This window comes from Crinia signifera, chromosome 19 (genome assembly GCF_055691185.1).
Source record: "Crinia signifera chromosome 19, ASM5569118v1, whole genome shotgun sequence".
NCBI classification, from domain to species: Eukaryota; Metazoa; Chordata; class Amphibia; order Anura; family Myobatrachidae; genus Crinia; species Crinia signifera.
The window spans coordinates 42339767-42352468 of record NC_139226.1 but is presented as its reverse complement, the minus strand read 5'-3'; the positions used below and the strand labels follow the sequence as shown (position 1 = coordinate 42352468).

The window sequence follows — 12702 nt, the reverse complement described above, 5'->3', positions numbered from 1 at the left end:
AGGGTTTGAGGATCTCATCTCGGTATCTAATGGCAGTCAGGCTACCTCTGGCGAGCACATGGAGGGCTGTGCGGCCCCCCGGATGAGCTGAACTACCTGAGCCACTTGTGTGGGTTGTAGACTCCGTCTCATGCTACCACTAGAATGACAGCACCGCCAGCTTTCAAACGTGACCAAAACATCAGCCAGAAAGCATAGGAGCTGAGAAGTGGTCTGTGGTCACCACCTGCAGAACAACTCCCTTATTGGGGGTGTCTTGCTAATTGCCTATAATTTCCACCTGTTGTCTATTTCATTTGCACAACAGCATGTGAATTTGATTGACAATCAGTGTTGCTTCCTAAGTGGACAGTTTGATTTCACAGAAGTGTGACTGACTTGGAGTTACATTGTGTTGTTTAAGTGTTCCTTTTATTTTTTTGAGCAGTGTATTTTGCATTGATCGTTCTAGACACTGGGTGGATGGTTCCAAATGTATATCTGACATGCAAAGTTATTGCCTCTGTATACAGATTCTATCACCATTTGCCATCCCCCACCAGCCGCCAGAGTCCGACTGAATGGGACACGAGCACACAAGACTCCTGCTGCATTCTCTTGCCCCATTCTCCAGTGCCCCATTCTCCCAGAAGCTCTGAAGCTCTCTGCCCTGAAACCCTGGGCATGCCTCCATTTTCCCTGACAATCCCAGAAAATGTGCGGTTCCGACCCACAATTGTTGGCTTCCTGTCATTCAACCTCGGTCGAACCAGGGAATCAGTGATAGGAAGACAGTGTTTGAGGGTAGTAATGGAGAGTGGTCGACAAACGCAAAAGCATGATATGGCCATACAGGTGGTGTTTTCTGGGACTGCAGAAATTAGCAGTTTTGACCTCACTTGCTACTAGCAGGGCCGTCGACAGGGGGTTGCAAGGGGTACAGCTGTCCCAGGCTCTGGCCTCTGCAGGGGCCCAGGCAGCTGCCCACAGTGGCATGGCACCATCTGTACCCCCCAACCACCCGCCCCCACACAGTATCCCCCACCCGGCGCCTTCGGCCAGGCACGCACAATACATAGTGCAGCCTGCAGAGCGCCGAGCCTAGAATACAGAGGGGCTCGGCGCTCTGCAGGCTGCACTGTGCAGTGAGTGCTCCGAGCCCCGAGTCCCGGAGGGAGAAGATGCTGCGCCGCCGCCACTGCTGGAAAGTAATAGTAATGGGGGGTGGGGTGCCGGTGCACGAGGGGGGGGGGGCAACATTACTAGTAGAGTGTGTCCCAGGAGAGCAGCTCAACTTGTGAGTATGAGAGGCACTCAGACTCTGCAGCATTGCCCGATTTGCGATGATGTATCGATGTGTCAGCAATTACATACAGAAATGATGAACCAGCAGGTGGCGTTCCTATGCTCATTTTACCTTCTGCCCATATTAGCATAAAATCGCAAAGTCAATTAGCAAAATATAGCAACGTCAGCTGCAATAACGTCTGAATTAGGCCCACAGTAGTTTACTACATGCTCTTACCCAGTATTCTACAGGGAACACCCTAATCCTCCCACTTAAAACACATCCTGGAATGGAAGAGATATGTTTTGTCAGGAAAAGGATAAAAGTAATCCATAAATCAGGTGCTAATGGCTTTTGTATCGGAAAGTTGCACTTTACACTGATTGTCGCTGTTACTATGCTGTAATTTATGTCCGTAGCTGTTCTTTTTCAGTTTTCATTTTTTATATATTTATTTTCATTTTTTTAATGTTGGTGACAGATTTATTACCTATAGCAGTGGTTCTCAATGTCTTTAGGACACCACAGAGGTCCTGCTATCCAGGTCACATGGCAGGAGCTCTGTGTATAACCAACTGTCTGAACTCAACCTGCTTGGCCACTATGTGTGGCCCAAGCCCAATCCTACAATTGTGTTACACGATTGTCAGCTCTTAGGCCCTTATTCGAATCTGATCGTAGTACAAATTTGTTCTCAACATGGGCAAAACCATGTGCACTGCAGGTTGGGCAGTTTTATCATGTGCAGAGAGAGTTAAAGTTGGGTGGGGTGTGTTGAAACTTAAATCTAAATTGCAGTGTAAAAATATTGCAGCCAGTATTTACCCTGCACAGAAATAAAATAACTCACACAAATCTAACTCTCTGTATACATGTTACATCTGCCCCACCTGCAGTGCACATGGTTTTGCCCATTTTGAGAACAAATTTGTACTGTGATCAGATCTAAATAAGGGCCTTAGTCACATAAGTTTTCTCACCAGCACTGCACAAGAAGAATCTAGTGTTGCTGGGACTTAAACCATATCTCCAAACATTATTTATCTTAACATCCAAACCCAGACATGTTCCGCTGGTGCCTCCCCAGAAAAAGGTGCATGGCCCTCTCTCTAAAAGGTGCATGGCCATCTCTCCAATTAATAAATACTGCACACGGGATCTATTTACTCTGCTAAGAAGAGCAGTGAGTGAGAGGGGGCCTCCCATCCTCCCCTACCCATTGTGGGGAATGATAGGACCCACCAAAATCTTAAAATAGGGATGCTCCTACTCAAAATTATCACGGAGTGGCCTTATCACCCATTGGGGGAGATGTATTAACCTGCTGTTTTGGGCTTTAAAAAAACGGGTCCCGCTTCTCCAGCATAATGTGGAGAAGCGGGCACCAGTTATGGGCAGATGTGTAACACCCACAAAGCCGTTAAGAAGAGCCGTTATGCAGGGTGGAACAGAGTTCCACCACCTCTAATGGTGAGGTGGAACATTTTAACCTCCACATTGGCCTTGCACAGTAATCCACACAGAAAAGTTCTAGTTTGCAGGGGGATGCCTAAAACCCTACCACTGGCCTTATCTCTGCCTAATGGAGGGGAGGGGAGGGGGATAATTAGTTGGCATAGAGAAATGAGTTCCCCCACCTCTGCATGACCATTTTAGGCCTTGGGTTTGACCACCCCTCTTCTAGAAGTTTGTAAATAAATAAGTAGAATCCACAATTCTAATTTTTACTAGGCAAATGCCATAATTCAAAAAACAACCTAAAACAGAGGAAATGGTTATAAAGTTACAGATTATAAAAACATAACTAAAAGTAGCATTTCATACATGGAGATCTACATCATCGTAAGGACATGGGTCTACCCGCTCTCCAATTATGACATACAGATGTAGCATCTCTCTTCTTTGCAGGGGCTCACGCGCCCCGTGGCAACGGAGCCTGCCGGGGGTCCCCCACGGCCTCCCCCGCCGTCGGTCCCTCTTGCCGCTCTGACACCCCCCCCCTGAAGCGGAGACCGGCAGGGAAACACTGCCCAGCCGCCGTGATACTGGGACGCGTGTGCGCGTGAGACGCATGCGCGTCCCAGTCCCTATTGACGGCACTCGCCAGTGAAAGGGATCTGGCGGGCGCCCGGCAAAGAAGACAGGCGCTACATCTGTAGCTAATTTTCCTGGTTTATTTTTGCCCACAAATTGAATGTGTATATGGACCTGTTTTAGAGAAAGCTGGGGAGTAGCCGATTTTCTCCCGCCATTCAAATGTTGAGACTTAACAGCTCAATGATGTTGTCCTCGGCCTGGTGAGAAGTTGGGCGGTGTCCGGAGTCCCGTGTCAGGGGCTTGATTCTGGCAAGAGAAAATATTTTTCTTACAATTATACAATTAACAAACAGTAGTATTGTAGTATCTGCAGGCATAAATAACCTATAGGGTGTGTGTGGCAGAGAATTAAGATGTTAAACTCTATTGAGGCACAGGGGGAAGTCCTGAATTTCATTTTGCTGGATTTAAAAAAAAAAATGACAGTTTGGGGGGCTGTTTTTTGGAGGTACAATATTTTTCTCCAATTCATCTCTCTCCAAAGTTTGATAATTGTACCCCACTGATGTGACTTAATATTCTGTGTTATAATGCTCCATAGTATAGTATTTTTTCCAGTGGAAAGGCACACACTGTTCTGGAACCCCCCTATAACAATGACACAATCTGCAATAGCAGTACTGAGCCTAAAGGTCCATACATCTCTCATCCTACCCTTCTGTTTATACTCACTTCTTCCCCTTCTGTGTCACTCCTGTCTGTCTAACCCTCCCCTTTAGAATGTAAGCTCTCACGAGCAGGGCCCTCTCTCCTCATGTGCCTTTCTTAGAATTGATAAACCTATGCCACCCTGATGATTGCTTTAGTGTCCTGTCCCATGATGCATCTATCCATATTTACCATGTACTTGTCCTAAATTGTCTTGTACTGTAATTTGTTATCTGTTTTTGCTCATTTGTGTATTGTTAGGCGCTGCGGAACCTTTGTGGCGCCATATAAATAAACAATAATAATAATAAATACACACAGGGCGTTTTTGTCCCGCGTGTATGGACGATGATGGGGGAAATCGCTGGGCTTTTTTTCGCATGTTTTAGCGATTTTCCCTGGGGTGGATGGCTTTCCATGGCAGGGCGCTAAAGAAAGACGTCCACTCCTCCACTCATCTGCTGATTATACCAGCCAGATACTTCGAAAGCCGCTGAAACAAGTAATCTGATACCCCTTTCACACCAGCCTAAATTCCCGGGTTGGGTCTGGGAACAACCTGGGACTAGCGCTGGTGTGAAAGGTTCCAGGGACATCTCCCTGCTTCCCGTGTTGCCTCTGCTGATGTCAGCTAATGCTGATTTGCTAGCAGGGCAACTTCCTGTTGTGGTGGATGCTAACAGACATGCCCAGAGGCAGCATACAGTATGCAGGGAGACCGTGTGCATGTCCTGTGGTACCACAGACCACAGAAGGACATTTTAACCCCTGAAAGCCTGCAATGTCTTGGACAAATGATGAGGTGAGGGAGCTATTAAGCATAAGAGGGGAAGAGGAGATCCGGTGCAAGATTACAGGCACTGTCAAGGATGCCCAGATATACCACAACATTGCGAAGATCCTGGCATCGCGGGGCTTCGTCCGCAGGCAGCAGCAAGTGGTTAACAAGCTGAAGGGGCTGAAGAAACAATTCAACCACATACACGCCTAAAAAAGTCCATTTGTGATGACATTCTGATAGAAATGCAGGGTAAACCCGGGTTCAGTGTGAAAGGTGCCGACACGGGTTGTTCCTGCTTCAAAAGCATGTGTGAATGGGTCCAAACCCAAGAATGTCCCTGCTTGTCCTGGGAATTTAATTCCCGGGTTTGTCTCTGCAATTTTGGTGTGAATGGGGACAGCGTTGCTTTTAGCTCAAAGTCCCCCAGTGTGTATGGGCCCTTACTGTGGACAGTTCTAGGAGTTTATAAAGAATAAAATCAATTGAAAATCAATGCTTTGGTTATGAGCCATGCTTTAGATCAACTATGTCCTCCCTTGTCTGTACATGCAGGACGATGGAGGACATCATTAACAATATGCAGGAGCGCACATCTTTAATTATATAGAGCGTATACGCTAGACAATGTATACCATGATTTGGTTAACGATATCCTGCATATCAGTATCTTTTATCTTCTAGTGTGTACGCACTTTAAGTTGTCTGCTGTAGCCTAGCGGCTTTGATACACTGGGTGTCATTTTATTGAAATAATGTAGTATGCTAAGCTATAGAGTCACTGAACTATGCGTCATGGAAATCAGTTATGTTTTACTGTTGTTATTATTATTATTATTATTTTATTATTAACAGTTTCTTATATAGCGCACACAGATTCCGCAGCACTTTACAGAGTATAGTTGAACATTCCCATCAGTCCCTGCCCCAGTAGAGCTTACAATCTATATTCCCTTCCACACATACTGTATACACGCACACACAGTCTACGGTTAATTTTTTTTTATTGGGAGCCAATTAGCCTACCAGTATATTTTTGGATTGTGGGAGGAAACCAGAGTACCCAGAGGACATCCACGCAAGTACAGGGAGAATATACAAAATCTGCACAGTTAGGGCCATGATGGGAATGGAACCCATGACCTCAGTGCTGTGAGGCAGTAATGCTAACCGTTACACCATCCGAACAAGAGCAAGAGCAACAATATTTTCTAACATTAGAAATAGAGTGTGACTCACAATCCAGCCCCTGTACAGACATTTACCACTGGAAAGTGAGAAAATGTAACCGCAATTTAAAGGTGTGCTGGGCATATACTGTATAGAGACTTGAGAAATTGGGGTTCCATGATGACGTTGCTGCAACCTAAATCTTTTCATCAAATCCGCTCTGTCTTAATTGCTACATACACAGATTTGTAGTATATTATTGCTGATAGGAAAAGTATTTCTCTTTTGTATACATATACGGCATTAGTACTGCCACACAGCTGGTACCACGTGCACGGTACCGTGTACAGTATCGGTAAAACCAAGCATTTTCTGTGTGGTAAATAGAGAAGTGTAGATATTGGCAGTGGCGGAACTTGTGGGTGGTGAGAGGGGGTGCAGAAAGATAATTTGGCCCCCCTTCTCCATCCCAACCGAAGTTCACAATAAGCACCACAGCAGTGGGTGACGGGGAGAGGCAGAGGGTGACTGGGGCCTTTTGCCTAAGGGGCACCGGTGCACTGCACCTGCAGCAACCTTGCATCGCACACAAAAACAAAGGTGTTAGATTTTAGGAAGGCTGATTTTGTAGAGATGGGAAACTCTGTAAGGGATTCTTTGGCAGAGTAGAAGAACTTGGAAGGAGTGCAGGAGAAGTGGGAAAAATTAAAAAGTGCAATAATAAAAGCAACAGAACTTTGTGTCAAAAGAGTTAGGAAAAACACAAGGAAAAGGAAGCCAGTGTGGTTTGTGAAAGTAAAAAAGTTGGCCTATAAGAAATTTAAGCAGATGCAGAATAATGAGGACAAAGCGGTGTACAGGTTGAGTATCCCGTATCCGAGTATCCGTTATCCGAATTATTCCGAAAACCATACATTCCAGAAAGTGGAAAAAAATTTTTTTTTTGCTAAAAACTCACTGGGGACATTTGTAACAGCACTACTGGTGACATGATATGTAAGTGGCACTATATATGTACAAGAAAATGACTGCTTGGCATTCAAATTCAATATCTGAGATAGTACACAAATTTTGTTTCATGTTTTGAAACCTTGTTTTTTGAACAAATAAAATCTATTTGTGTGTATTTTATGTGGTAATAAAATATATTTGTGTGTATTTTATGTGTTTATACAGCATACATGCAAGATACTTCAAAATACATAATTGAAATATTAAAATATTCCGAAATACGGAATAATCCGTTATACAAAATTCTCCTGGTCCCGAGCATTTTGGATACGGGATACTCAACCTGTATCTTGTTAGACAGAAGGAGGCTAAGAAGGTAATCAGAGGTGCAAAAACACAGGCTGAGGAGAAAATGGCCCAGTCAGTGGATAAAGGGGGGGGGGGACTTTTTGTTTAGGTATATAAGTGAAAGAAGAAAAACAAAAAGTGGAGTAATAAGACTAAAGACAGAGAGTGGAAGTCTTCTTGAGGGGGACAATGTAATAGCAGATCATATTATTAATTATTTCTGCTCAGTATTCACTGCTGTAAGAGAGGAGGAGGAGCCACAGTTAAGTTGCAAGTATACTCAGAAAAATGAGAGAGAAATACATACATTTACAGAGGAGAAAGTCCTCACAGAACTCTCAAAACTGAAAGTAGATAAATCAATGGGGCCAGATGAGATACATCCAAGGATACTAAAACAGCTGGAAGGGGAGCTGGTAAAACCATTAACAGAATTATTCAACCAGTCACTAGCTACTGGAGTAATCCCAGAGGACTGGAAAACAGCGAATGTAGTCCCACTGCACAAAAGTGGGAGCAAGAAAGAGGTAAGTAACTATCAACCAGTGAGCCTTACATCAGTAGTAGGGAAATTGATGGAAACACTCTTAAAACAAAGAGTTGTAGAATATCTCAAAACCAGCCATTTACAGTATCCGAAACAGCATGGGTTTACTGGGGGAAGATCATGTCAAACAAATCTTATTGACTTTTTTGACTGGGTGACTAAAGTAATAGATCAAGGTGGGGCTGTAGATGTAGCTAATCTAGACTTTAGTAAGGTTTTTTACACTGTCCCACATCGCAGACTGTTAAATAAACTTAAAAGCTTGGAATTGTATTCTAAGATAATTGAATGGATAAGATCTTGGTTGCAGTACAAAAAACAGAGAGTTGTAGTAAACGGAGTACAGTCAAAAAGAGGGAAAGGTTACAAGTGGAGTACCTCAGGGATCTGTACTTGGACTGGTGCTTTTTAATATCTTTATTGGTGATATTGCAAATGGAATTGAGGGTAAAATGTGCCTTTTTGCAGATGACACAAAGGAATCCAACAGGGTAGACACACCAGGAGGGGTAAAACAAATGATAGATGATCTAGGTAGATTAGCGGAATGGTCAAGAGCATGGCAACTACAGTTGAATGTAAAAAAAAAATCCAAAGACTAAATATAGTATAAATGGCACTATAATAGAAACTACTGAGGAAGAGAGGGTCTAGAAACTTTCAAATATATCAAGGGTTTTAACAAGGTACAGGTGGGAGACCTTTTTCACAGGAAGAGGAGCAACAGAACACAAGGACATGCACTGACACTAGAGGGAGGAAGATTCAGGGGAAATTTGAGGAAGAATTACTTCACAGAAAGGGTAGTGGATAGTGGAATAGCCTCCCATCAGAGGTGGCAGAGGCAAATACAGTAGAACAATTTAAACATGCTTGGGTTAGGCATATTGATATCCTTACAACAACAAAAAATAAGGATCAAATATGGTTTGAGGTAACATGTTTAAAAAGGGGCAGACTAGATGGGCCAAGTGGTTCTTATCTGCCGTCAAATTCTATGTTTCTATGTTTAATTGGACAAAAAAAGGTCATAACATATGCAGAACTGGACTGAGGGAGTGATTCATCACTACTCTCCCCTGCGACCACTAGACAATATATTGGTAAGTACATTAAAGAGGTTAAAAAAATATTTGTGTGATTCACATTGAAAATAATTATTTAACTTTTGATAACATTAAATATAAAATACTGCTAAGGATCAAAAACAGAACAGTGACAAAGTATAGAAAAGATGATTGAAAACTTGTGGTGGGAATGGATGCCAGTGCATAATGCTGCTTTCCCACTGCAGACCAGTTTAAAGTACTGGTAATCTTAAATGGTATTTAAAACGGTATTAGCATTCCCACTGCAGCAGATTACCGTTTTAAATACCATTTAAGTACCATTCCCATTGCAGTGAACCGTGTATAATGTAGAGTGCCTAACCCCCCCTTCCCCCAGTGTAAAGAGTGCCTAATCCCCCCCCCCCAGTGTAAATAGTGCCTAACCCCCGTACCTGCCCTGTGCCCCCACCTCCCCTCCCCTTGTACTTACCTGTGGGCAGTGGGGAGGCAGCGGGGGTCATTGCAGGGTCCATGCAGGATACAGGCAGTCCCAGTGCCTGATGAGACCTAGTAGTTCTCTTTTCGCATATGTAATGAGTGCACGTGCATACTAATGAGCCGCTCATTACATATGCGCATATGTAATTAGCGGCTCATTAGTATGCACGTGCACACATTACACATGCACAAAGTGCGAACTACTAGGTTTCATCAGGCACTGGGACTGCCTGGAGGCTAAATAACGTTTAAGAGGCATTCCCACTGCCTCTTAAACGTTATTTAACCGTGTAGGACTCTGCTTTGAAAACGGGTTGAAATACCGTTTAAATTTAAACGGTATTTCAACTCTGGCACTTTCCCACTGCAGCCTTAAACGGTATTTTGCCCTCAAAAATCGGCAATATACCGTTTTAAGGCTGCAGTGGGAAAGGGGCATAAGTTAGTATATGTCTGTCAATAAAGTTCTAATTCACTTGGCGTCTCTATTTTGTATACCTGAATTTACAATACAGTTTTTGATGATGTAGTGTACATAACAGGCACTATACTAACGTCTCTTTTGATAGCTGGTATGCAGTATCATTCAGAGACTAGTAGCAGATATTAGTAGTAGTAATAGTATAACAAAGTACATTCGTTTGTAAATAAGAATGTCACAACTAGCTCACAGTGGCCACTGTTCTAATATTTATTTATGTATTTTATTTATTTATTACCAGTTTCTTATATAGAGCAAAAAAATATTCTGCAGCGCTTTACAGAGGATATTTGAACATTCACATCAGTCCCTGCCCCAGTGGAGCTTACAATCTATATTCCCTACCACATGTACACGCACACACAGACATTCTAGGGTTAATTTTTGTTGGGAGCCAATTAGCCTACAAGTATATTTTTGGATTGTGGGAGGAAACCGGAGTACCCGGAGGAAGCCCACGCAAGTACGGGGAGAATATACAAACTCCACACAGTTAGGGCCATGGTGGGAATCGAACCCATGACCTCAGTGCAGTAATGCTAACCATTACACCATCCGTACTGCCCCAAAAATTGGTAACTATATTGCGGGGGAACTGGTCCTATTATAGGATTAAATTAAATGTTGCCTCTTTTTGTAACATGTATTTATTCATTTTCAGATGCATCATGTAAACAATCTATTTCCGAGGCATACAGCGGATAAACCTCTACTAGACCAGTGTTGTCAAACTCATGGCCTTCCACTAAACATCCCAGCATTCCCTGCCACAGACTTTATATAATGGATTGCTAAAACTGTGCTTGGCATGCTGGGATGTGTAGTTCCTCCGTGGAGGGCCATGAGTTTAACACCACTATACTAGACACATGAAACATCAAGGATCCACAAAATGGGAGGTGGAAACTCACAGAGTCACCAAATGAACACAGAAACAGCCCAAGAGAGTCCAGGGATTGGAGTGTTGAAGGTCTATGTTTAACAGTTGGTGAAAAAGATGAAAAATGTTGCAGATATCAATTAGCTGTGGTGTCGACAATTTAATATAAAGACCTTTAGAGAGCAATAGGGTCTAAGGAGACTAATACCGCTTGCAGACTGCAAATGCCCGGTCGCACCCAGGATTGGGATACGGGTCCATCCGAGGAACGTTCCGGCATTTATGGTCCGAAAGGTCCAAGTCCGACCCAGCTTAGCAGCGGCGCGTCATGGGGGCAGGGAAGGAGGCAACACTTGGAGCTGGCAGCGCTGCCTCCTCCATACTGTGAACGGGGCCCGGATCATTCGACCCAGGTTACCCATTCACACTGCATCTGACCCAGGTCAGACCGGTGTTCAACCCTAGTCATGACCAGGGTCGAACATCTGGGGCGGAACATTTATTATGTATCAAATGTTTGTCTGTCTGGTAGGGCTCTGGGGTGACAGTGTGTAAATAAAAAATAAACTCTAATACAAATGCACACAGAGAGAGTAATAATTTAACCCCTAGTGGACAGTCGTCCTATCTGGTATAAAAGGGTCTCTTATCTGTAGCTCTTGATGTTTTAATTCCAACAGGAGATTTAAATGCTGCCCTCGTTCACTACTGTGTATTAACTCTGTGAGGCTACTGTAGATACAGTACAATGGCCCGATAAGGCCACTGTACGCGTGAAACAGTGTCATTAATGACATATCAATCATAAATTAATTTTCCAATGTAAGGGTTAAATAATAGATTTCATTATAAACAAAATAAAATCAGCTAGCCTACAATATAATGCTTCTTTTAAGGTATAGGTATTTCAAAGATTTTTGAAGATATTATCAGGATAGGATCTATATTTAATAATATAGAATACATCATATCTTCTTTTCAATTTTTACATTTTCAAATTTAATTTCAAATAGAAATCGGTGGGCAATTAATACTGAGGTCAGTATTGAGAGGGTGATCTAAAGATGTTTTCATAACATTTAATAAATATGGAGTACACCTTTTAAAGAGTCGTGTTATTTGGTGGAGACTTCTTGACAACATTAATGTAAGAGAGGAAGGGGGTTGAGGTATGATATACTGTGTATATATATATATATCTATCTATATATATATATATATATATATATATATATATATATATATATATGGTGAATACGTATACTGTAAAACAATACAATAGCAAATACTCTCGCCCATGGAGAGATAATTATTTAAGTAAAGCAAAATCTTTTTACTGGGTTCTTAGCTTCATTTTTGGACGGAAAATATGGGCATACCTACCACGGTCAGTGGGGTCCCTAAGATTGTTAAGGTTCTATTCCAGAGCAGGGGAGTCTCTGAGCCAGCACAACCAAAAGAAATCACACTAGTGAGAAGTAGCTGTTTAATATCAATTTTATACCAGCAAACCGGGTCGCACTCAAAATTTTAGACTAGGCTCTCAGTCGGTGTGGCCCGGCTTGTGACCCCTTTTAGACCAGCGTCCCAACCCGGAAAAATAAAGGGTTGGGACGCTGCCACTGCTGGGAAATGAGGGCATATCCCATCGCCGGCTTTCCCATTGCAGTAGACAGGTCCATGGTCACATCAATGTGGTTTACCCATTCACACTGAGCAGCGTTCTGGGCTTAACTCATGTTCAACCCTGAAAGCTTGCCTGGTTGAAATCCTGGGTGTCACGACCTGGGTCAGACCATTTACACCGCTGCACCCACGCAAAAACCCAGGTTTGCAGGGCTAGTGTAAAAAGGGTTATGAGGGTTAAAGGGTTATGTTAATTAGAAGTAATTAGACGTAGCTGTAGTGTTTTCTCCTTTCTCCTCTTTATGACTTTTACAATTAGTCATGCTATTTGCTACAACTTGTTATTATATAATGCAATATTT

At 43.0% G+C, this 12702-nt stretch overlaps 1 protein-coding gene across 2 annotated transcripts in view; it reads right to left on the bottom strand.

Moving 5' to 3' along the window:
• The window catches only part of SYT3 (synaptotagmin 3), a 216628-nt gene that overhangs the window by 119383 nt on the left and 84543 nt on the right, over nt 1-12702 (bottom strand). For both annotated transcript variants that reach the window (XM_083162445.1, XM_083162446.1), the window contains exon 3: nt 3476-3610. The gene's annotated coding sequence lies outside the window, so the exon portion shown is untranslated. The remainder of the gene's footprint in view (nt 1-3475; nt 3611-12702) is intronic.